The 23,298-nt window shown below is 39.8% G+C and overlaps 1 protein-coding gene across 7 annotated transcripts in view; it reads right to left on the reverse strand.

Moving 5' to 3' along the window:
* Positions 1 to 23,298, reverse strand: part of tanc2b (tetratricopeptide repeat, ankyrin repeat and coiled-coil containing 2b) — a 136,783-nt gene that overhangs the window by 73,979 nt on the left and 39,506 nt on the right. The window contains exon 1 of one of the 7 annotated variants that reach the window (XM_051418740.1): positions 13,739 to 14,106. The exons of the other annotated variants lie outside the window; for them this stretch is intronic. The gene's annotated coding sequence lies outside the window, so the exon portion shown is untranslated. Of the gene's footprint in view, positions 1 to 13,738; positions 14,107 to 23,298 lie in introns of those variants that run through there. 7 annotated transcript variants of the gene reach the window in all.

Consider the following 23,298-nt stretch of genomic DNA (forward strand, 5'->3'; position numbering starts at 1 on the left):
AAAAGGAACCAATTGACTCGCTCCAAAAGTGCAATCGATGACCGTCTTTTACTTGTGGGACCTTCAATGGAAAGAGAAAAGGATTGCAACTGAGCCATGTAACGGAGACACATCCTGGATATTAGCAGCCCAGAGAATTACATCCTTCAGTTCAATGACTTCACTCAGTGACAGTGATTCAGTGTTCGGTTCAGTTCCTCTCTGCCTTATTTCTTACCTTTGCTGATTGCCTCCGTGGGGCCCTGATGTTGTTGCGTTTGCCAACTTGTTGTCAATCCCCCGTTTCTCACCAGGAAGCAAACTAGGGCCCCTAATTAAAACACCCACATTCTCCCTGTTGCTCTCCATGTCACAGCTAATGTTTCTCACCATTCATCAGAATAACATTCCAGGTTAGGAACAGAGGGGCCACAAAATCTTTCAATGAGTAGTTCCAAAGACTCTTCATCCAATTTATCAGTTTCTCTGTAATCCACAACACCAGGCACGGAAAGTCTTTGTACTCTGTACTGCATAACTTAAAAACAGACAGAATAATACATAATTTTGTACGCTTAGTAGAAAAAGGGATGCATTTATAATTAAGTGCATACCATCTTTGCGTTATACTAGACTCTTATTGCACACTTTTTTCTTGTGAGAGCTAAATTATCTCAAATCCCTATTAATCTTATGTTGAAACAGAGGAATCATGTGCGAGCTACGGTAATAAAACACGCTGACATTTATTGAGCACACGCTAGCCCACACACAAATAAAAACGAATGTGCAAACCATATATCACACAAAGTTGTGGTGTGTGAGCAGATGTACCACGGATAATTTACCAAAATAGAGACTGATTTAAAGAGTGCTGAAAAGTTTGAAATTGGAAAAGGTAAATGTCAGGCAGTGAATCAGTGCTGTGTGCCGATTCCTGCGGGGAGCAACAATCGGTGCTGCCAAACTGCAACTTCTGATGTCACCAGAGAAAAGACTGGGATGTGACAGCCCTTGCGCCTTTGAGCAGGGCACTTAAAAACCACCAACTATCAAGTGGACGTCACAGAACTTGAGGAAAAATGTTATCCAGGTAATCACAAAGTTTAGGTACACATAATGGCCCATGATTCCTTTACTTGCATTATAATTGTTCAATCAATGAAACAATTTAAAAGAGGCTTATCACAATTTCTTCAAACTATTGGTTTTATCAGACCAACAGCCCAAAACCAACAAGTATTTATTTATGCTTCATAAATGACTGCTTTGCAAAATTGTTATCGTATTAAGTTTCTGCCAATCACTTAATTGTTTCAGCACTATTTGTGTCTCAAGTTGCAGAGGTAAACATTTTTTCACCGTACCGCTTTTTGCTAACCATCAACTCATATAACCATTCCATGCAAGGTGTGCGGTTGTGTGTTGAAAGGGAGTTTGGTTCCAGTCAAACACTTCCTTGCTCCTCTGCTTTGACATTCATTTAAAAGGAGGATTTTAATCATATTCACAACAAAGTGGAGCATCTTAATGAATCACAGCAGCACAGTCAGTAGCACTGAGCCATATGAGAGCGCAGACATCTGCTCAGTTGTAAAGTTGGCGGACATCTTCATTAGCATCAGTTTAAGCTAACATAAAAATGCATGCATACTCCGAAGGATACACACACGCACACGCACACGCACACACACACACACACACACACACACACACACACACACACACACACACACACACACACACACACACACACACACACACACACACACACACACACACATCTTCTGTGAGAGAGCCTGTCAAGGGTTTTCTCTCTTTGCAGCACTGAGCCAGCCCTGGTCTACCACAGGAAGTGGAGGGTTCTGACATCCTGCCAATGTAAGATAATAGGGAACTGCGTTCATCCAAACCACAACAAACACATTTACTGTATATGCGAACACACACAGCCATACACAACATGGAGAAAGGCTGATATACTGAGTTGAGACCAAAATTATTCTTTGCAGGGGATATTTGAGTCCAGATTTCAACAGAGTCAATAACAGGGTTCTACTTTGATCTTGAACAGTGTAGCTTGCACTTCTGAACTTAGTCGTAAAATGAGAAAATAATTTGATCATACGTCTCACTTTCCCCAACAATTATATATTCATTTCATTTCTACTACAAATATTTATTCAGAGTAAATCTGTGGTGTAATGTTATCTGTCTTGGGTTCCTAACATGAACAAGGCTGTGAGCCCACCTCTGGTCTGGAATCAGCCATTCAGACTTTTGTTTTGACAATCACAGTTGACAGAGGGAAGTGGTGATGGAAAAACAGCACGACTGCAAAATCATAGATATAGAAAAACAAAAACAGACTAGTAATATACCAGCAGCCAGATACTGTTATTCTATAGCAGCACAGAACAGACACACCATACCACCACCATAGTTTCTACATGCTTGGAAAGGGAGGGTGAGGTGAGGGCGTTGGAATCAGCAACTACGCCGCTAGATGCCACTAAATCCTACACACTGGACCTTTAAGGCTAAAATAAAACAATCTAAGGATAATGTGACATTGTGAGGGGAAAACGGTTCATCGAGAATATAATCCATATATCCTTATGCTTTCATATTATCCATCTAGCGGACACCCATCTCTGTTTAAACACATACGCATGAACAAAATGAAAGAAGCATCTGATGGATGTCAACACCATTGAGGCCAGGCCGCTAAATGTTTTAACCTTGTGGTGATTTAAAGCAATACAAAAAAGAGGCGTGAGGCTGAGAGTGAGGCTTGCTGAACTGTTTGTCACTGGCTGTTTTACCTGCAGTGACAGGCCAAAAGACAATCCTGTCAACTCTTAAGCAATATTACTTTGAGGGAGGACAAACTGCCCCAGTTATGAGGGTTCCCAGTAGAGGGAAGATACTGTTATGGACCTTTTTGTTGTTGCGAGTCTGTGGGGACGGCACAATGCAGGTGTGCTGAGCGTAACAGTAAGAAGGAGACTGAGGGAGGGAGGGCTGGGCCGAGCCAGCAGTTTCACAAGCTGTTAACTGCGTTTAGGACAATGCCCATATCAGCTTTGATTTAATGTGTGTGTCCTACTCTTTTACAAGCAAGAAGGCTAAAAAAGCCAGCCAGCATGAGAGCAAAGAAACTGATGTACTGTGTGGGTAGCAGACACTTCTGAATGTTTCTAATGCCTACTGCCTGCTGAATAGTCCAATAATATACAGCAAAAACTGAATTTAAAATCTCACTACAAACTGGACGTGTTTGGACAGACTAATTTTACATTTCAAGCCTTTATACTTGAGTCTGTTTATTAGGTCATGTGTTTACTAGACATCTGCATTCTGGTCCATTTGCTCAGTGCACGAAATAATTGAAGAAATGGTTAGTTTTAGATTTAGAACCACAGCACAAGACAGGGGATAGTAGTAAAGTATTCAATAGTACAGATTTTACGGATATTTTCTCCCAAGGGCCACAAAGATCTCTGCAATTATAACTCTAATGCATCATGATTAGCAGCCTTTATTTGTGGTCTGCTCAAAGACGATGCGAACAAATCGAAAAAAACCCCAATATTTTCATTTCAAAATTGGCTTATTAGCGTGTGTCCTCAATAGAAATCTAAGCTGATCCGATACATGGGCAAAATACCTCTTTAAAAGTGGCAAAACACCTAAGTCACAGCATAAAAACCAAGAGTATTTAATTTCTAAGATAATACCACTGCAAATAATTTAGATGAATCTTTGTTGTCGTATCCGTGGCTCATTTGTTCTTTCTGCATATTGGTTTACATGCCGAGAGCAAACTGTAAATCAGTGGCATCTTCCAATTTGCCAAGCAACAACGGATGCCATTAAAGAAGAAATATTCCTGTATCCCATTCATGCCCTAAGCACTACTGGGGTATATCTATTTGTCCTGTTGTTACATAACTGTTGATTATCCGGTGGCTACGACAAATCCCAATGCAGGTCTTTTTTTAGCTCATACTACTGCTGTTCCATTTTCTTTTCCTTTTTTTTTACCTCACCTGTGTTCCCAGCAACAATATGACCTGCATTACACAACATATTCTAGTTTTTATGGACAAGCATTGGCCTGATGGGTTTATGTTGGCTCATTTCAATGTTTTATACTTAAATTAAAGAATTTAGCATCTCAATATGAGATCATTGCTATTGTGGCAGAAGTCACAATCACAGCATCACAATTAAGCCATAAAATCCCAGTATACCATTCTTTATTCCTACAATTTATCATCTAATTAGCAACAATCAGGTTGGTTTATGAAGCAGATTTCTGATTTCTTTATTTACAATCAGCCAGTTGATATAAATTACAATAAATGCAAAACATAGAAGACATTTAATCGTAGTCCACCGCCTCAAATTAACTGTTCATGTAAAACACATACTTTTTTACTTGTTTTAGGTTAGCTTTAGCTAAATCCATACCTTTTAAAGATAATATTATACAAAAGAGAAACAACTGATCTAATTTTCACTCTCTTTTAGCTTGGGCTCTACCAACTCCTGGGGGAAATATCTGGCTCTTTAGCTTCCAAATGCTCCACTAACATTAACCAGCTAGTTGTTAACTTTGTCTGCCGTTCAGCACCAAACTGTGCTTGATACAATGTTGATATGAAAGTATTATAGGCTCGCTAAGTATCAAAAGGATAAACTGTATAAAGCTAGACCAATAAATCCTCAAAGTTTATGTACTGGGCAACATTACCTTTGCAGTTGTAGATGTACCTGCATCGGTGTGTTGGCTGACATATTGTCGGCATGATAGCAGTAGAAGTATCAAACAATCGCAATACAAAAATGCAAAAAAGATTTGCGGTAATTTAGAAACTTTAGTCTCTCCTTTACATGGTTGTAAGCTTATTTTTTAACTGTATAACGTCACATTAAAGAAACAAACCTACAGTAAGAGATCATTATCAAAAATGTTCACCATGTTTCTTATATGTAAAATAAATAAATAAATAGAAATAATCGGTCTGAATATAATTATCAGAGTTTTTAATCTCTCAAATATCAATATTGGTACCAACCTGAAAAAAAACAGTGTTGGTTGGGCTATAAAAGCTAGAATAAATGTTTAACTGGTGTATCTTCAATGTATATCTGTATGGTGGTGTACTTGCCCCAAGCATGACCTGTGATCCTTTCCAACAAGAAAGACGTTGGCTCAATATAACACTTCATCCCCTCCCACCCTCCAGAAAAGCCCAGAGCCTATGACCCTGGCCACCGAGGTATACGTGGAGGACAGCGAGCAGCACGGTGGCGGCGTTGGGCCAGAGAGGTGACGCATATGTGAGTGGCTGAGTGCGTCAGGCTCTGGCTGACAGCACCACGACTCAGCAGTGTCCTGGATGGATGGAGGTGTTATGATGGAGGAAGCTGGGAGAAATGGAGAATGTGTGTGCATGTAACAGAGAGAGAGGGAGAAATTGAGAGAAAGAAAAAGAGTGATATGCCCTGACTCCTACACTGCCATCCAATGCTGAGAAAAGCTGTGTCGCAGCACTGAGTGGGTGGGCTTCGTTTAAAAATAAAATTAAAATAAAAGCTAGTGAAGAACAGTCTGGAAAAAAAGAGAGAGAGGCTGCATCAAGCATCTCCTACCTTCAGTCTGACACACCACTGGGGTTACATCACAGAGCGCAGAAGTGAAAAGCATGCAGCAAAAATAACCAAACGGAAATGGAAGTGTTATAGGGATTTTGCTTTGGCTGCGTTGAGATTCAGAGAGAAAGAAAGAAGATGAGCAGAGAAATAAAAAGATGGTATGGCTCCTGGTCTTCCTCCAGGCGTTCAAATGAAGAATGATACTTTTGTTTCTATCCATTTTTAATCCCTGACAATCACACACAGAGGGACCACGAAAAAAAAGGGGGGAAAGCAGACATCCCACCTGTACCACGTCCCTGCCTCCTCATTTCATTTCTTACTTGGTCTCTCAAAATGCTACAATTGAGACAATGACAATCTACCTCGTTTTCCTTTTATATTTCAGCTTCTCTTCAAACATTAATAGGTTAAGGCCATCTGTCAAATATTTTTACAATATATATTTTTGTCCCCAAAATGTCAGGAAAGAAAAAAAACGGCCATAGCAGTTTTTTTCGACCAACATGCAAAAACAGACGACACAAAACAGAGAAAAGCAGGAAAGCTTCACATTTCAGAAGCTGGAACCGACAAATGTTTCTCCCTCGTGCTTGGAACGGGAGGGTTAAGTGACTTAGTGAGCTATCTGCAACTTTTAGATGTCACTAAATCCTAAACACTCGTCCTTTAAGCAGTTAACCACCCATTAATTAAACAATAAATGATCATCAATTATGTTATGCATTTGCTACACCCCGCCCTTGAACAATGCCCAATCATAGCTTGTAGGCATGTCAAGCTGTCCGCTCGATAGAGATGAGATGCGGCTTTATATCACTGTCTGAAATCAGAGACTATTGCCTGAAAAATAAAAAGAATTTCGAGCAGCAAATCTGCCACAGTTATTACTTTAAACTGGATATGTACCATGCTAGAGCGGAAAGTTTGACAGGCTTAGCATCAAATGTGATGGACTTGAGGGAATAGTCAGTTGTTGACGATTGATTTTCTGTCTACTGATTCATGAATTAATAATTTCAAGAATGGTTATAAGTAAATGAAGAAGTAGACATTTGATATGTGGACAGCATGCTGCACCATCATACTGCCGTGGAGGAATCATTCTGTTGCTTTGTTTCAGATACTCCACACATCGCGGTCTGCAGCACAAGAGCAACATCACCTCCAGTTCCCTTTGACCTCTGGCTGACGGCAGCAAGAGGAGGGGCGTCTGCGACTCCTGCTAAGGTTGCAGATGCCTCTCTCTGCACCGACGAAGAGTGTTTAATGAGAAAAGGCTGGGATCCTGATAAATTCACACAGGGAGGCTGAAGAAAATAGCTCCTGCTACAGTCAATGCCTGTTCATTATGGAGGAAGATATTTACTGCCTTTCAAATTATTGCCTCAGTGAATGACAGACCGAGCTATTACCGTGCAGCAGCTTAAAGAGGAATTCTGCTAAATGTGATCCTTATTCCTGCTGCTTAGGGGCCTCTCTGTTCTGTGGGGATTTGTAAGCTTCACAACAAAACCAGAAATGTGGAAGTTTGTACCCCTTAATCTTGCCTTTGCCAGCTCTACTGAGGATGAACTAATTCTTAGAAGATCATTCAAGGATATTCAAAAAGGCATTCAGAAATGTTTTCTTCAAAATCAACAACTCTGCCACTTAAAATTCTAAAACCCAGGAATATAATATCAGACTGGGAGAACCTGTCACAGCTATTCTATTAGCAACTCTGCAACCAATACTTGTTGCAAAGTTATTGCTGTCTGTAACGATGCCAGCAGCAACAATTTCTCTTTTTACCTCTGCCTTTCACAAAGAAGAAAATTAGTTTTTAACAACTTGATAGTTAAGGGAAACAGATATCTCAATTGAAAATGGGGTGTCTCAAAATTATATACTATGTGAAAATGCAAAGGTGACTTGCGTTAAATATACAAAAGATCAACTTAAGTAATGAAATTCAGACAAACAACCCACAAGGACAGCACTGTATTCAGTGTCATAGACACAGCTCCAGGCTGTAGATTAGTATATGGTGCCCTATTTAGTCTAAATCCTCTCTCGCAGGTTCATACAGAAGTTAATTTAACTTTCCATGGACTGTCTGCAGGCTGTATGACTAATGTAAATCATTCTGTTGAGTGGCCATTTGGTGATATTCGTTTTGAAGAGCAATAACTCAATGTTTTGATAGAATTCCACCTAATTGAGGGTTACTGTATGCTAGTACCACATAAAGACTTCTGAAGAAAAACAGCCTTAAAAGAATAACAACAAAAGTGACTCCAAATAACAGAATACAATCACTAGTTTATCTATTTATATAATGATTTAATGCTTGGTACCCTTTTATTTGGGCCACAGCCACAGAGTGCACCTCTCCTTGGGGAACACCAGCTAAATGCCAGACAAACAACAGATAAAAAAGCCCAGCATACAGTGCCTCCAAAATAGCCATGAGCACAAAAACACAACCATAAAAAGGGTGTTTGATGTTGGATAGAAAAAGGCCAGCGGCAGACAAGCAAAGTGTCATTTTGTTTCTCTCCTCTTTCCAATCGGAGTGCAAAGCTTTCAACTTGAAGGGGGGGGGGGTAACAATTAGAGAGAGGGGGAGAAGAAGAGATGGAGAAACTGAAAGAGAGGTGGCCATTGACTGTGCCCATAGTAACAGATGAAGCATGGAGGACAGAGAGAGGTGAAATAAAAAGACGACAGAGTCCGTCCTTGCTACTGCACCCTCTTTCATAGCGCTGTTATTCTTATCCTATGCTTGCCGACAGCAATGTAATAATTCATTCTACTCTCAGTGACAATAAGAGAGGGAAAAAACTACATTCACACGCAGAGTATACCCACACAGCGTCTCAATTGCAATGGAGATGGGCCTACAACTGCAAACAAGCAGGCCTGAATAATGAAATACACATTAAATATAAAATAGACTGGGGGATTGTAGAGCCTGCAGTGCCACAGCAGACACTAACGCTTATACATGGCGAGGGAAAAGTAGGCTACTCTATGTGGCTGGATGTCTTTTATCATTAACATGACAGCTACACCGCGTTATACAGTATGTGTACTATATTTAGTTTAAAACGTACGCACATGTCCTAACCTGAACTGCTGCTGCTGCTGCTGCTGCATCGTTTGTACTGCAAACTAAACAACTTGAATTTCATATTAAAGACGACACATTTGTCAAGATGGACTGACTAACGCTGAATATTGTTTCGAATCTAAATAATTGGCAGACCAGCTCAACTTCAGAGACAAAATGTTGTCAGATTTATATGGAAAGAACTTTTAATACAGAGAATAATCACAAAGCATTTGCTGAGTACAAAGAATTCAACAATGGGTGAAAAAAACAATGTCACACACTGCAGGATATGGGTCAGTGTGTGTGTGTGTGTGTGTGTGTGTGTGTGTGTGTGTGTGTGTGTGTGTGTGTGTGTGTGTGAGGAACAGACATTGTTTTTCATAGATCAGAGTGCTGCTGCTCTGACATAAATTTTTCATGTGTAGCTTTCAGCTGGACACCAAATACTGTTTGGGTGCAGGTTTCATTGTTATAATACTAATATTGAACTGACAGGGCATTTTTAAAATCGAATAGGGGTTTCATTTTGTTGTTGTTTTTACAGAAAGTATGAATGTAAGGCTGCGACTAATGATTATTGTCAGTATCGATACATCAGTCAAGTCTTTTCTTAATCGATTAAGGAATTGTTTGTCTACAAAATGTCAGAATAAAGTTAAAAATGCTCATCCCAGTTTCCTAAAGCTGGAGGAGACATGTTAAAATGTATTGTTTTATCCAACCAAGAGTCCAAAACCCCAACACATGCAATTTACAATGATATAAAACATAGAAAAGCTGCAGAGCTCCATATTTAAGAGGCTGGAACCTGATGTCAATGTTTGATTCTTGTTTCAAGAGTGGCTGAAACGATTCATGTATTATTATAATAGTTGCTGATTTAAGTTCTAGTTGATTGTTTCAACTCTGTGTGAATGACAAGCTGTTTAAAATCTATTAAATATTATGATCTCTTATTGTACATCATTTCAATACACAGAGCCAAAATAAGCTATAGATTTACATGGAGTCTGGACTTATTTGACAATCCTTTTTTAAAAAGATAACATGGTCGGTTTCATCAGTGACAGTCTCTGACAAGCAGGCCTATCTCTATCCCACTCTCTGTCTGTTTCTAGATGGTTTACAGGGTGGGGTCAGCTGGAGAGAGAAAATTGTAGCAGCAACTGATGATTATATTCATTATGATTTAATCTGTCAATTGCTTAGTATAAAAAATGCAGGACAAATATGGAAAAATGCACATTACAAGTTCCCAGACCCAAAGGTTATGTCTTCAAATTGTTTGTTATGGCTGCCCAACAGTCCAAAACCCAAAAATATTAAATTAACAGTTATAGAAAATAGACCAAAGCAACAAATTCTCACATTTAAGATGCTTAAACCAGTAAATGTTCTGCATTTTTGTTTCATAAATCGATTATCAAACTGTATAAGACTCATTTTCAACAGCTAATCAATAAACTGATTTCAGCACCTGAAAGTGGGGCTGCACCTGTTACAATACACGTGTCTGCAATTGTGCACTTAATGGCACTTAACATGCGTGTGACACAATCATCAGACCCGTCAAAACAGATACCTTTAATCCGGAGGCCTGATAAATCCAGTCCCTCCAGCAAGTGTCAGCAGGAGTTACAGCTATTGAAAGTGGCAAACATGGCTGCCTCAGACTGGAGAGGAGGAGGAGGAGGAGGGGGCACCAGACAGTTAGACAGATGAGTACAGACACAGACAGACTGTAGGTTTGAATTCAGAGATGGCACGATAACTGCCATCAAACAGAGACAGCCGGGGAGACACATTTGGACACACAGCTGGCGTGGGTTGAGTCCACGCCTTGCTGTTGTGGTCCTCAGAATTGCAGCTCTTGTGAAGTGAACCAATGCTGTTGTTCGCTTATGCAACATTGTGTTTTTCAGCATTTATCATACGGTGCAAAGCAACACAATATCGCTCAGTATGCTCAGCTAGCAAGGGCACTTCCTGCTATTCAAAGGCACACAGCGTTGAGCAGCAATAATGAGACCATCCCACATCAAGAGGCACAATGAAAGCCCAGTTTCCCGACTGGCAAAAACAACAGGATGCCGCTGCAGAAGGGGGGCTGATAAGTCCTGGATGGCATCAAAAATTTAAATGGGCCACCACCATGTTATTTCATATTTCTCACGCCCAAATGCACAATGTAGCAGGCGGATTTGTTTCTGGAGGATTTAGGGTCTATATATGTGTCAGTGTGTGGTATGCTAGGGAGAGAAAAGATGAATAAATTCTGAAGAAAAATTGTTAGGGAATGATTTGAAGTCTACCTAAAAAAAGGGAAAACTAAAGGGATGGCAAATTATTAGCACCTGTAATAATGAGAATAATTTAATGATGAATGGGTGGAATGAGTGGGACTTGACAAAAAAGGAAGATGAGGGGGTGTAAGAACATAACCACTCCAGAAGGAATGAAAGAAAGGAGGAACAGTGGGACGGATGTAAAACGAAGCTGTGATGAAAGTGTTAGAGCGTATGGATTGATGAAAAGAGAGGAAGGAGGAGGAGGAGAAGCAGCAGTGATGAATGGAGAAGATGAAGGGGGAAATGACTTTAAGTTGGCAGGTGGACAAGTTTCGTTATGAAATGGTGCGGACAAAAAGACACAGAAGGGCTTGGGGAAAAGGAGGGAGGATGGGAGAAAGAGAGGGGGATGGAGTGGTGAAGACTCATTAGCCTACGCAGGGCTTGTACATTGAGCCTACCCTGCTCTACGGTTTTATCTCCCTCTCTTCTCTCTCCTTTTGTTCTCCAGAAATATCTGAGTGGGTGGGAGAGAGAGAGTAACAGAGTGTGCGAGAAAGAAGGAGAAAGTTACAGTAAGTGAAGTGATGACAGAGTGAGGGGGAGAGAGTGACAGAGGAAGTAGATGACTAGTGAGCAGGCCTGGTATCTTTAGAAAATGTTCTATACAATACCAATAAGATGCCAGATTTTCATTACCAAAACAGGTCTCTAATGTTATCCAAACCATTATAGCAGGGCAGAAACTTCATACACACACTGTGGTATTTAAGGATATCTCTGCAGTGTTTTATAGTGGAAGAGCCCCGCCTAGCCTGAAATAAAGAGTACCTTGGCTTACGTCAGAAGAAATGATCACATTTTTTTATGAAATATAATAACAGTCTTATTAGGCTTCAGGGAAAACAGGCAGTGAAGCTAAATCAAACAGCAAAGGTCACATATTTCATGTGTGATGGAACATAATATGTATAACTTTGTTTTTATTGGTGTATAATCACCTGAAAACAAGAAACATTATGTTTATTATGTTTTTGTTTCCTTGGAATGAGCCGTTTTTATTTTACAGACGCCATGTTGAACTAACTCATGTTTCTACAGTAGCCCAGAATGGACAAACCAAAACATGGCTCTTGCTCGAGATATGAATAGATATTATAATAAAACTAATTTTTCGATGCAGCCCTACAGTTCACAAATTGACTTCCGGGTCCAACTTCAGCCAAAAGTTAATCTTTTCCTGTGCAACAAGGAATTATTAACAGCATTTAAGATACGATAGTATTCAGTTTTACCTTTAAATAAAGTCTTTTCAATAACTTCTGTTAACTGCTAGTGTGTTTTCTTATTACTTATTTTTAGCTATCTTGTTGTGTTCCCAGATTTCAGCAATTAACTCAATGAGTACAGTGTTATCACAACAGACAGAAATATCAGCCAAACCTACAAAATTAAGCTCAAGTTGCAATAAATCTGAGATATCATATAAATTATGATTTCAGTCAGGAAACGTCTGATTAAAAAGAAGCCAACTTGGCACGAAACATATCGACGTTCGATAGGCAGCCTCATTAAGGAGTTGTGAATGTTGTGGAGGACATACACGTTTTTAAAAGGGATGAGCAGAAAAATGTGTGTGTAAATGTATTGTGTGAATATTTTTCATTATATCTAATATAATACCTGAGGTTCAGCACCAACACCAAAAATAATATACCTTTCTTTTACAAAAACCTTTGGAGATCACATTTTAAATCTAGCCATACATAATAAATACAGTCTAAAAAATCTTTTAACCTAATCTGGTCAAAAATTGAAGGAACAAGATTACGACTCTCTTCGATGCCAACTTTCAGGCACATTTTGTTTCTGTATCAAAAAATATTGAGGTATGATACCCAGCCCTAGAGAGGTAGATGAAGTGGAGGGGGAAAGACAGATGAAACCAGACAGAGGTGACATAATTTTGTGGAAACCAATCAGCAACAGCAAGCAAGAGATACTTGGTGTTATTAATAAACTTCAACACATAAAGAGAGACAGATATTACATGGCGAACACAGTGAGTCACTATTAGCAGACACTTGATCTTTTGCACAATTTTCTCTATTAATGGCCATCTGTCAGACACCATGGCCTCTCTAGATCTCTCACTCCATTATTTATTTTCAGTTTCTACAGTCACACACACACACACACACACACACACACACACACACACACACACACACACACACACACACACACACACACACAGACACAGTGTCCGTGCTTAAGGTGTGGCACGATGCCGCCAAGACACTGATTGCTGTGAGAGTCCACTACCTGGGTCAAGGTGACACCAAGCACAGCAGCCACAACAGAGCAAACAAACCAGACAGAAGAGAGGGTTTGATACATGCTGCTGAGACTAGTCAAAAAACAGACACTCAACACTGCTCTTCAATTGCATACTTGAACTCTTCACCTTTAAAAATACACATTGAGACGCCTACACAGAGCCTTTTGGAAATCAAGAGCTGCTCAGACTTGCACTGTGAAACAACCAAAATCCTGAGAAACAATTACCAGCTAAACCCTGATGAATAGAGTCTGTTTCCAAAGCCAGTTTCCACCACTCCCCACATTCAAAACTGAATTCTACATCCGTGCAATCCATCCATCCATCCGTCCGTACGTCCATCCTCCCGCCCCAATCCATCCGGCTCACCTTTGTCAGTCGAGCACCTCGTCTGCCCAGGCAATAAAAATCCTGCACCATAGTAAGGGAGATCCTAAACAAAAGGAAGAGATTGTAGGGGCACGGAGAGGAAAAAAAAAAACAACACGGGGGAAAAAAAAGGCAGAGAAGAAGAGGACAAAAGATAGAGGGAGGGAATAGAAGGGAAAAGAGGGAGAGAGATAGAGGTAAAGAATGGCCCAGACAGGCAGAGAGCTCTCCACAATGTGAGCAGCGAGGGAGGGCGAGCGCCAGGTGTCAGTACGCATACACTCACTGAGCCGCGCATGCACACACACACACACACACACACACACACACACACTCACACACACTCACGCACACTCACAAACACAGGCAGACAGGCAACTCTCTCTCGCTCGTACTCCCTCCCCCTCCTCCTCTTCCTCCTCCTCCTCTCGCTCTCTGGCAGCAATAACTCTCTCCCTCATCCTCCTTCTCTCTCTACTCTTTCAGCCAGGGCAGAATTCCTTAACTCTTTCAAAGCCAGTGATCTCCAGCGATGGTCTTTCTACTTCCACTCGTGACAAGGCTGAATAATTAATTGTTTTTAAAAATTAATTTTGTAAATAAATGAATGAGGGACATCTCCAGATTGCAAAAGTGGCGATTGTAAACCTGCATTAAGCAATTTCACCAACCATTTCAGAGCCACAGAAACATGCTGTGTAACACAATGTTTAGATGGTGAACATGTTGGCAAACTGTTGCCTATTTACAGCAGTTATTAGCATTCATTTGGAGTCTGGCCACCTGGCGAACGTCCATCACTATTTTGTCTGGTTTCTCCTGAGAAAATATAAAATCCACTTCGTTTACAGGCTACTTATTAACTGTGTCTATCTGCTGTGTGGTGCTAGACAGGTAAAGTACAGTGGATTTTACCAGAGTTTTGTTACTGAATAACTGGACCGGTGAAGGTGAATCAAAACAGTAAAGTTTGAGGCCATAAAACCAAAACAATGAGCTGAAAGTAGAGTTGTTTCGATACAGATACCAGTATCGGAAATTCATCCAATACTCCCAAAAAAAATGGTTATGTGCGAGTACGTGTGTCTGTGCACCAATCCGATACCATATCTTTTATTAGCCACAGGACCCTGCTAGTTCCAAGCTGAATTGTTTTTTCCTAGAATGGCAAAGTAATGACAAAGGATCTAACCTTAGCATGTACGGAAATACTAATTGCGAACTTAACTACTAAATAATTAAATAAACTAATGGCAATGGAACTTGTTACAGTCATTGGTCTGTTATTCCCAAAACTGGCAAATGTCTCGCTGTTCTTTATAACTATAACACCACTTTCAACTGTAATAATTATTAGTGCTGTCAGTTAAATGCGTTATTAACGGCGTTAACGCAAACCCATTTTAACGGCGTACATTTTTTTATCGCGAGATTAGCGTTCTTTTTGGCCTAGCACACTTTGTAGTTTTTTTCACATGCTGTTGCAACAACTAGTAACGTTAGAAAAACTACAACACCACACCGGATCTAGCTAGACCAGAAACAAAACAACAGGAACGCCGCGCACACTTGTTTAAGAGTAGCAGACGTTACGTTTTGAGTGGATGGCGAGCGCGAGACGACGAAATGGATGCCAATAATATTCTGAATGGAAAGTTTACTTTTAAAAAGTTGCCAAATGGTTCCATTGACAAGACCAAAGTGATCTGTTTGTTTTGTAGTTGTGAACTGAGCTATCATCGCAGCCCATCCAGTCTGAAATACCACTTAATGGCCAAGCACACAGCTGATGCGAATTCTCCGCCCCCTCGTCAAAGCCAGGCGACAATGGATGATTTTTCAATAAAAACAACATTTGCACAAAGCAAGCCGATCCACTTTTCCATGTTGATAAGAGCATTAAAATGAGAAAAAAATAATGGGACAAAAATAAATCAAGGGACATTTAGAATAGATAAAAATGTGCGATTAATTGCGAGTTAACTATGACATTAATGCGATTAAATATTTTAATCGTTTGACAGCACTAATAATTATATTTAAATGTTATTGAGTAATGTCACCTATGTAAATTAATGTGGCCATGCTTTTATTAACACTTTTCATTGACTAACTGGTTGTAACTGCAATATTTTACTGATATATTTGTGATAACATATCTTATTTCATGCTATGCTACCCACAAATACAGGCTGAGAGTTTAATTCATTGGATATAATTGCAATTTGAATTGAATTATTGATCAGTCCACATTCACTTCATCAGGTCTCAAATTGCCTCTGCACTTTATTCTATTCTGGTCGTACAGAAGACAGACTGCTTAAAGTCTACATGCCCTGCTATAAAGGATGAGGACATTGATATAGGCGACATCTTTAGAAATCCAATGTCACAGAGAAATAATACACCAGGGTTGTGTCAGGCAGCAGAGAGGGGGCTTCTGGGTAACTGTAGCTCATGAAAGTTTGCAGAGATGCTTACATACACATCTTCAAAATCAAAATCATGTTAAATGTATCTGCTGGGGCTGAGCCGACATTAAGGATTATCTCAAAAAAACGGAACAATGCCATGTACTACTCTACTCTCCAGTGCATGTCTAAAATAGGATCCTAAATTCATTATATTGTGCAATTTTAAAAATTCAATTTAAAAAAACATAAATGAAAACAACCAATATTTTTGTAAACACAAACATTATTACCTCTACGGATAATGTTTTTGGGCCAATTTGTTCCTCTGTTAGTTAGCAGGACAATTCTAAATCCTCTTAACAGATTTGTATGAAATCTGGTAGAAAGTTGGGAAATGTGCCAAGGATCAAGTAATTGCAGTAGTTTGAGGTGCTTTTTTGATTATCAGAATATTTGGAGGACAGCTCTGCCTTGGCAGAGGCATGGTGCGCTGAGGGCTTTTGAGCTTTTCATTTATTTTTCAAATTAATTTTTACATCTCTCTATAAAAGCAAGAAATTTCTGTCTGTGTGTCTGTGTGTGCCTCAAATATCTCTGCAGATCAGGATCAGACTGACCTGAGAGTTTCAACATGGCTGCTGTGTGGTTTAAGGGTGTGCAACGTCGGCTTTGTTTGGACTACAAAGATACCGTTAATAAATTATTTCATAATTGATTTACGAATTCCGCTAGCATTGTCAACCATAGCCACCATAGCCACGTGCGCACCAGAGCCAATCACTGCAGAGCCCACCCTCACGACACACCTTAAGAAACACGCTGATCTATACCTGCAGCGGCGCGAACGGCTTTATACCTGCAGCAGGTTGCAACAACTGACTGTTGTGGATTACTGAGACTGAACGAGTCCGGACCGAGTCTGTTCCATAGCTAGCTGCTACACCTTCAAACACAACCTAATTTGGCCATCCATGAAAAAGCTACTTAACCTCCCACTTTTCTATAGCAATACATACTTCCTACGGGCAGTGCACTAGTCTAGATTAATTTCCAGGGTCTGGCTACTGGTTTGAATTCTTGGGTTATTCTCTTATTTTCCTCTGCTATCCGTTTGGTAAATTCAACGCCTCCCCAGAGTGAGCATGGTAACATTACGTGAAAGTATTTAGGCAGACATCTGAGCAATACTTCTGCACATGTTCACAGGTAACGAAAGAGCAGGTGTTCAGGCATCAGGTACCATGCCCAGTTGTTTAAACTGATCTAAAGTTGAATCGATTAGTCAATCAACAGAAAACTAATTGGCAACAATTCTGATAATTGACTGTTTTACCACTGGGATTTAGATAAGACCTAAAGACTTCACCATTAATTTCAGCCCTAAACTGATCAGTCATAATAAACACTAAAAATAGCTACAGATAAAACTCAGTGTTAGTGTTAGCCAAATTTGAATCAATAAATAATGATTTTTACTCAGGTTTGATGTTCCTAAACATCCAAAGGTTGTGTGCCCAGCTCTAATAAGACACTAGCGGTCACAGCAATTTACTTTAAAGTCAAGTTATTACTCAAAACGCAGCAAATACATACATGAATGGTCTCTGTGTGTCACACGTTCAAGGCCTATCACTTTCCATGACCATAAAACCCTGCCAACACTATCCCTGCTCAGTTGCCACCTAAGAAAGGACACAATATCTAGGTCACGGTAACACCAACTGCTAAATATCAGTCACACTTCAGCTGCTGAACACCCTTTAATCAAGCTGTTAACATAGAGTAGAGAGTTGACACAGATCCAGCATAAAGTGTCAGATGGAAGGATGCAACAACCGATCTCACATTACAATCAAAGTCAAATTTTTGTACAGCTTCCTGTCTAAAGAGGAAAAGGCCATAGAGGGATAGCAGGGAAGTGAGTAGAGTATGAGGTAGAAAGAAGGGAAACGGACACATCGAGACAGAGTGAACAGGAGTGAGACTTCCCACTATTGACGTTGTGATCAGAGAGTGGAGGAGAGGTTAGACCAACGCTTCTTTACCCACGCATCGTGCTGCCCACTCCCTACTGCTAGAACTGGAAGGCACGGTTCCCTTTTACAAAAGAGCTGCATGGGAGATACGCAGTCACGGACTCTGGTGCTGGTCTCCACTCAAATGTCACTGTACTTCCACACAGCAAGTGAAATTACTCGGAACATTGTGAGAACAGCCGTCAAACCACCGGCAATGTCGGTGTCAGTGGGATATTCAAGACCCTGCTGTGGGCAGTCTTACGGCTGATGGAACAAGCCTTACATGTACTGTACTGATTTTAGACATGCATCAGGCCTTTAATACAGATTTATGATGGCAATCAAACCAGAACAGCTGAATACAGGAGGCAGACTGGTGGCTCGGCAAACTGAGACATGATTCATGCCATCTTCACACATCAGAGGGTACTATAGCAAAATAGCATAAGAGGATGTGCTTCACTGTGTATTGCGACAATGGTGATACAATAGGAACAATGTGCAGCTGAGTACCATTTGCAGCGCTGAGTATCAGCTATTACAGCAAAGAATGCCCTTGACAGTATTGAGTTTTTTTTTCAGTAATTGAAATAACTAGATACTGTCTTTGAAGCTTTCTTCAAAGTACTGCAAGAACTTTAAGGACAGGTAATAGATTGAAGGAAAAAACCAAAATATATAGGCCTTTTTCACAGCAGACATTTTCACTTGACGTGGTAGGAGAAGCACAGGTGCTACTAATTACAGTAACAGTGGCTAGTATCCCAGTAAGCCATGACGGAGAGCCAGCATGCACAACACCAGGACCCTGAAACTGAAACAACTAAATGGAATTCAAGCGTCATAAATTTAATTATTTACACCTGCGCTGCTCCTACTGTGGTATGTCTAAATGTCTTCTGTGAGAAAGGCCTAATACTGGAGAAGTGTAACAAATGGAGGGGCTTCCAAGTGGACCATTGGGGCTCACTGATTCATATGCTATGGTCTGTAAACCACCTATGGGAGATTTTTGAGCAACATGTTAGTCATCACTCTCCACTACCAGAGTTCCACACACTTGAAGTTGTACAGGCTCACAGTGGCCAAACCCCTTAAGATACTTATGTCTTTTTTCCTTGAATTGGTCACCAACGCGAACTGTCTTTCCGCCAGAAGTGTGAAGAAATATAAATAATATTCGTCTTATTATCTAGGGCTGCAACTAATGATTACTTTCATTATTGATTCATCTCCTCATTCATTTTATAATTAACTGATTAATCATTTAGTCTATAAAGTTGCCAGACCCCAAGGTGACATCTTGAAATATCTTGTCTTGTTCCACCAACAGTTCGAAACTTATTGATTGTATGCCTTTTGCAATGATAAATAGCAGAGAAAAGAAAGTAATTCTGACATTTGAAACTATTCACAACTATTTTTTCTTGATAAATGGCCTAAATGATTAACTCATTATGAAAATTGTTGATAATTACTTTTCTGTCAATCAAATTAAAAATTAATAGATTAATCATTTTAGTGCAACTTTTAATCACAAAAGTATTAAAGAGATTCTTAACATCCTGTTTGAGCTTTAAAACACCCTTTTTAAGTTTAAGTTCATATCAGATCAAATGTTTTTCAGACATGATTTCAGTCTGATCTGTGTCTCAGTAATAATCAGTACAGCTGTCTATACTGTCAGCGTATCGGCTCGTATGTCACTCACTCCAAACAAGAGTTACATGAGCAGCTATGGTTGTATACATTTTCAATGACCCCAAAAGGCAGTATGTACCTGGATTTTTACCATCTCTAGTGGTCAGGAAGAATAAAAAATAACTCCACAAGCCACCAAGAATCGATTTCTTTCACTGTATGTCTCGATGAGGGTGAACATGCCTTGTACTACGAGGCCATGGAGTACAAGGCTATGACACCGATTTTGTAGAAGTGATGTGTAGAGGATTTTCTTTGGAAAAAGCCAAAGAACCATTGTTGCCATGAACAATATAGACTGGTACATTCCAAAAAAGTGGATTTAGGTCAAGTTATTACTTAATATCATAATAATGATTTCAACCACACCAGCCTGTCTTAACCAAGACTCCAGAAAGGATTGTAGGAGAGGTTTCAGGCTGTCACATTCTTGAGCCTGACAGACTTAAAGGAGGTAATTCAGTAAAGGCACATGGGTGGCCGCGACAAGGGCGGTATGTGCATCAAGTGGCGCCACTGAACCATAATGATGGGCCCATAAGTGCCTCCCACACTCCAAAAGATAGGAAAGTGCCTCTGCTGACACTTTGGGCCCGTCGTCTCTCAGCCCTCAGCCCTCTCAACAGTCCGTTGGAATTGTCTTTGACCTTAAGCACACTTTCGTTTTGCCATAGCTTTGTTACCATGGTTGCCCAGTGAAGAGGCCACAGGTGCCTGCTGATGAGGTTGGCAGCTTTAGGAGCTGTGTTGCCCACCTGATCAACACAGAATAAATGGTTTCTGACCCTACACGAGGAGCAACTTCTCCTGTTCTTTGTTATTGTTATTTTGGGAGAAGGCTGATGAGGCCAAGGAAGTGATGAGGTCCTTCTACTGATGGCCCTTCATATCACCACTTGTGAAACCTTTACAGACCAACAGTTGTCTAACAGACTTTATAAATATTGATGAGCTAGAAGAGGAAAATATACAAGACCATCCTTAAGGGAAAGAGACCAACTGAGCAGCCGCAAACAAGCACTTTCGGACAGTTCCTTGAACACTTTATCTCTCAAGCTCTGATGAGGAAAACAGATTATACTCATGCATATATCTACATATGAAGGCACCTCATAGCTGGAACAGAATCTTGATGCAGCAACATAACTCTGGCAGACACTATCTGGGGCTGCACAATCACCACTGCATAAAAGCACCTCAGAAATAAATGTCAACAGCTGAAGGAAAAAAAATAAATGACATGTTGCAGTGAAACTCGAGGAGGCTGTAGACATCAGGCTGTTGTCCTTAGTAACCAAAGGTCAAAGCCCCTCTTGACAGCGCTGCACCGTATTGATTCAAAGATTCATTGTCTGCTTTGCCGTCTATGGTCTGTGTTTACACAGCATTTTAAATGTTCACATTTGAAGGGAATTAGGACATACAGAGATTTCTAATGCACTTCCAGCATGAAATAAACAGGAGTATACGGATGAATCTAGGCTCTACAATAGCAGAACAGAAAACTTGAACAGAATACAAATCAAGTAGAGCTGAAATGATTAGTCTATCGACAGAAAATGTATCTGCAACTAATCTGACAATTGATTAATCATTCAAGTATTTTTTCCTCTGGTACCAGATTCTCCAATGTGAAGATTCACTGCTTTTTTTTCTGTTTTATATCATAGTAAATTTTCTGGACTATTGGTCATACAAAGGGCATTTGAAGACCCTGGGCTATAGGGAATTAGATTTTATACATTTTCTGATATTTTTAGACCAAATTATCAATCAATTAATTTAAAAATTAAACAGCAGAATGATAAATAATGAAAATAACCTAGAGCATCATAATTTCCAACAATAAACAAAAGATTTAATACAAAAAATATCTAAATGTATTTAAGTCTACAAACACATCTTCTAATCTGTAGTGAATAGGCCAAAAGAAAGGCTAAATATGATATCTCTCGGCAGGAGTACAATGTTCCCGCATGTTATCAAAACCTGGTCCACTGAAATCCCTCCATTCATTCTTTTTTTTCCCCTGGGTTCATTAATACAGGAAGGAAGGGGACATTCTGTGGAGCAGTAGGTGCCAATCTGTCGCTCTGTGGAGATCAGCCAGGCTCAGCTCATGTTAAGCTGCTGCTGCAGCTCCTCCTGCAGCCTCTTACATCTATCTGATAGGTGGAATGATTAATTTCTACGCAGTAAATGCAGTCACTAATGTCACAAGATATTCCCTAGCTTGCTTTGCATGTAAGTAGCAATATATATGTAAATCTGCAACATCTTCATATACATGTTTTTCTATTGCATGTACGATTTTAAATTCCACCTTCTACTAAACAGACAAACTGAAATTGAAATAACTTAAATACACCATGTTTTCTTTTATTTTTTTAACAGCCAATACATTTCACTTTATTCACAAAATACAACTATTTAACAGTTTGAAACATATAAAAAAATTGGAATAGCAGCATGTAAAAGTACAGCATAATAATGGCAGTTAAAGTGGGCCACTTACGGTTCCTGTCTCATATTCAACGCACAAAAATCAAATTAATTTTCCATTTCTTTGTACAAAAGGTGTGGGTGGCAGACCAACCAAAGCGAGGTAATAATAAAAAATGTCACCCAGTACAAATGGTGCAGTCTCGATCATGAAAAAAACTCTGATCAACACCAACACAACACATCATCACCATGAGAAGTTAACAGATAAATAAACAAAAGGAACTGATCCATACTACTGCTTATTAAAAAACAATCCAATAAAAGAACTACAGGCTTAATATAGACCAATATGCTTTATCTGCATTGAGTATCTAATTGTCACAGTCGTGGGACAAAACTTATTATTTGACTTAGAATTGCCCAGTGCATGTTGGTTTATCTGTAGTTTAAAAATTCCGTTTACACTGCATTAGATCTGGCTGTTGTGTCATTCCTAGTGCCTTAGAGCTCGAAGCATGTTTGCTGATCTGATGATCTCTAATTAGATTTCTCCACCACTGTGGAAAATGAGCCATCAATTAGAGTGCTGTGATTAGGGGGACCAATTTGATTCCTGTCAAGCACCTGCTGCCTTCAGACTTGTCGAGTTACTGGAACGTTCCACGTCTGACTGAACGGAGGAACATGGCAGCCTTTCTGCTATAAAATGAAATTAAAAGGGGGGTGTTCTGGGGAATATTTTTGAAAGGTTAGTATATGCATTCCTAAGTGAATGCTTAAACCAACAGCTAGCATCAATCTCTGAGAACAGAACAAGAACAGGTTGACAAGACTGCCTTCTCTAATCTACGGAGGCCAATTTGGATCAATCAAGTTGTAGAATCATCCATCTCACAAGACTCTCAGTGCACCAATAGCACAACACGGAAAACCAGCATTGTGATAGCCATAGATATGCATAAATCAAACAGATATACAGACC

This window comes from Dicentrarchus labrax, unplaced genomic scaffold (genome assembly GCF_905237075.1).
Source record: "Dicentrarchus labrax unplaced genomic scaffold, dlabrax2021, whole genome shotgun sequence".
In the NCBI taxonomy this organism is placed as follows: Eukaryota; Metazoa; Chordata; class Actinopteri; family Moronidae; genus Dicentrarchus; species Dicentrarchus labrax.